This window comes from Euprymna scolopes, chromosome 41 (genome assembly GCF_053919585.1).
Source record: "Euprymna scolopes isolate OS-2025 chromosome 41, ASM5391958v1, whole genome shotgun sequence".
Lineage (NCBI taxonomy): Eukaryota > Metazoa > Mollusca > Cephalopoda > Sepiida > Sepiolidae > Euprymna > Euprymna scolopes.
Genome location: NC_136522.1, coordinates 55,696,470 through 55,700,300, shown reverse-complemented (window position 1 = coordinate 55,700,300; position 3,831 = coordinate 55,696,470). Strand labels below are relative to the sequence as shown.

The 3,831-nt window shown below is 36.9% G+C and overlaps 1 pseudogene; it reads right to left on the bottom strand.

Annotated features, from left to right (window-relative positions):
• Nucleotides 1-525: 525 nt before the first annotated feature.
• The window catches only part of LOC145266683 (uncharacterized), a 25,545-nt pseudogene continuing 22,239 nt past the window's right edge, over nucleotides 526-3,831 (bottom strand).

Here is a 3,831-nt window from a genome sequence, read left to right as displayed (position 1 = left end):
CCCGAGTAATAACCCAACCGCTACTACTACTACTACTACTACTACTATTAATAATATTAATGTCATTCATACTTTATTTTCCTTGCACGATCACATCTTTGCCATTTTATAATCTTCCTCATCCTACTAATGTCGCTTCCTCTTTCGTTTTCCTCGCACTATCACTACATTTGTACTCTTTACACCCACCTTGCTCTTCCTTTTGTATTTTTTTATTCTTATCCTTATTTGTAATCTCTTTCCGGTACGCATTCTCTTTCGACTTTATTTTGTGTGTGTGTGTTTTCATAGTTTTTGTTAATTATTGTTAATGTCAGTGTTTATCCTCCCTCGTACTGCTATTAAAACTACAAACTCTAACAAGTATTTAAACTACTATTCCACGTGATCCTGATCCGTATAAATAGTTTATATTTTTTCTTTGTCCTCTTGCCGTATGTTTTTGTTCGCACTTTTTCTTTTTCTAAGTTTGCATTTTTTTTATTCTTTCTTTTTCTTCATTTTCTCCTTCTCTACTCCTCCTCTTTATTTATCTTCTTCTTCGACTTCATCTTCTTCTTCTTCTTCTTCGTCGTCTTCTTCTTCGTCGTCTTCTTCGTCGTCTTCTTCGTCTTCTTCTTCGTCTTCTTCTCGTCTTCTTCGTCTTCTTCTTCGTCCTCTTCTTCGTCTTCTTCTTCGTCGTCTTCTTCTTCGTCTTCTTCTTCTCCTTCTTCGTCTTCTCCTTCTCGTCTTCTCCTTCTCGTCTTCTCCTTCTCGTCTTCTCCTTCTTCGTTTTCTCCTTCTTCCTCTTCTCCTTCTTCCTCTTCTCCTTCCTCGTCTTCTCCTTCCTCGTCTTCTCCTTCCTCGTCTTCTCCTTCCTCGTCTTCTCCTTCCTCGTCTTCTCCTTCCTCGTCTTCTCCTTCCTCGTCTTCTCCTTCCTCGTCTTCTCCTTCCTCTTCGTCTTTTTTCTTCTTGTCTTTTTTCTTCTCCGTCTTTTTTCTTCTCCGTCTTTTTTCTTCTCCGTCTTTTTTCTTCTCCGTCTTTTTTCTTCTTCGTCTTTTTTCTTCTTCGTCTTTTTTCTTCGTCGTCTTTTTCGTCGTCGTCTTTTTCGTCGCCTTCTTTTTCGTCGCCTTTTTCGTCGCCTTCTTTTTTCGTCGCCTTCTTTTTTGGTCGTCTTCATTTTCGTCGTCTTCATTTTCGTCGTCTTCATTTTCGTCGTCTTTTTCTTTATTTTCGTCTTCTTTTTCTTTATTTTCGTCTTTTTCTTTATTTTCGTCTTTTTCTTTATTTTCGTCTTCTTTTTCTTTATTTTCGTCTTCTTTTTCTTTATTTTCGTCTTTTTCTTTATTTTCGTCTTTTTCTTTATTTTCGTCTTCTTCTTTATTTTCGTCTTCTTTTTCTTTATTTTCGTCTTCTTTTTCTTCATTTTCGTCTTTTTCTTCTTTGTCGTCTTTTTCTTCTTTGTCGTCTTTTTCTTCTTTGTCGTCTTTTTCTTCTTTGTCGTCTTTTTCTTCTTTGTCGTCTTCTTGTTCTTATTATTATTCTTATTATTAATAATACTTTTCTACTCCTATTTTTCTTTTGTTTTCCCTTGCACCTTCTTTCACCTGTTGAGTTCCATATTATTTTTATTTGTTATTAATTTGGAATGTCTTTATCCTCCTTATACTTCCTCGTTCCACGACTTGCGTTTCCTCTTTCTTGTCCGGTGTCCCTACCCCCTCTTTATCTTGCGTTTTTCGTTAATTTCAATTTCACTAATTTATTAATGAATCCAACTCTTTTTCTTCGTCCACTTTTTATTAGTTTTTTTTTCTCTCTTTTACTTCTCCCCTGTTTTTTCTTCCGCTTCTCTTTCTTCTTCTTCTTTCACAATGTATTATATTTTATTCTTCCCTAACCCTAACCCTCCTTTTACTTTCACAGCCTATCCTTATATTTCTTCTTCTATATATTCTACCTTTTTTTCCGTGTTTTCTCTCGCTTCTTCTTTGTCTACTTTCAACGACTGAATTATACGTCTTATTTCTATATCTTCTTTTTTCTTCTTCTTCTTGTTTTATTATTATTATTATTATTATTATTATTATTATTATTATTATTATTATTATTATTATTATTATCATCATCATTCCGCGGTAGTCTCAACCTTTGCAGGTGTTTTAGTTGGATATTTTTTTCTTGAATATCAGGTACAATTCTTTGGACTTTAGTACATTCAGCTGTATTAACACTATCGCCGTTCGTTACAGGCAAGCCTTTTGCTAAATTGGAGAAAATTTGTGTTGTCAATCTTATTAAGTCATTTATGGTGGCCTTTTGTTATGGTGCCAAGCGTTTCCATTCCAATGGGAATCACCTTGACCTTCTTACAGTTCGAGATTGTTGTTTCATAGCAGTCTCTACATTCTGTTGTTGTTCTTCTTCTTTTTCTTCTTCTTACTATTGGCTAACAAGGAGCTTTCACACAGGTCATCAAAGATCTCATTGAATAAAGGACTGTGCTGCTCTCTGGAAGCTGATTGACAAGTTTACTCGGATTTTTTCGTAGCCTCACCCCTTTAGATAACATTTGCAAATGAATTTGCATTATCGCAACAGCTGTTTGCCATTGATTTCTTGTTGGCAGTGACCATGTTTTTTACTGGAATTTGAGTGGCAACAAGCCTCCCCAAGGTCCCAGTTCTCTTCGCACTTATACAACGGAGGGCTGGTCAGTTCTCACCCCTCGGTCTCTCCTTTCTCCCTGACTACTTGGCTATTCGATCTCACTCTTTTTTTTTGGGGGGGGGGGCGGGGTACAGTGATGGTGTAATGGGGGATGTGGTGGGTCAGAGAACTTATAGGTATGCAGCTTCAATGTTCTTCGGTCCATGTAGCGATTCATGTTTTGTCTCTCTTTCGATAACCTTTGCTAATAAATTTGCATTATCGCAACAGCTGCTGGCCATTAATTTCTCGTTGGCAGCAACTATTGATCTTTGTTGTGATTTAAGTGGCAATAAGCCTCCCCAAGGTCCCAGTTCTCTTCGCACTCATTCAGCTGAGGTCCGGTCAGTTCATCAGTCTGTCCGTTCTCCTTATCTCTATTTGGTAATTTGGTCTCACTCTTTTGGAGCGAGGTAATTATGTGGCCATGGGGGTAGGGTTGGGTTAGAGAACTCATAGATATGCAGTTTCAGTATTCTTGGTTCCGTGTAGTGTTTCATGTTTTGCCTTTGCAGCAGTTTTCCCGGCCCGCACTTGTTGCTCCTGTCTGTTAGTTTCCACATTCATAGTTTAAAAAAAAAAAAATGTTTCAGCTGTTTTCATGAGTGTTGTTCGTTATATTTTCCCAGTCATTCCTTTGATTCTAATTTCTCCCATTGTTTTTTTCAAAGTTTTTGGGGATTGTTCCTACTGCCCCTAGTATTATAGGTATTATTTTGATTTCCTTCATCTTCCAAATACCTTTCAGCTCCCTGGCTAGCTCTGTGGACATGCTCCGTTTCTTCTTTTTCTGTGATATTCAACTTTTGGCCATATGGAATAGCAAAGTCTACCATTTAACCCGATTTTTCTTTCTTATGGATTGTTACGACATCCGGTCTTCTTGCTTGGATAGGTTTATCAGTGTGTATGTCAGTGCCCCATAGGAGTTTGTGATTCTTGTTTTCAAGTACTGTAGCCGGGTAATGTTTGTACCACTTGTATGGGCATTATTATTGTTGTTGTTGTTGTTGTTATTATTATTTTTTTTTTTTTCTTTTCTCATTTTCTTATCAGGTTATATGCATTTTTTGCTTTTTTTGTCAGTGTTATCTTCGTCTTATCAGACATCAGTGGTCCTGGATATGACCTTAAACTATATCC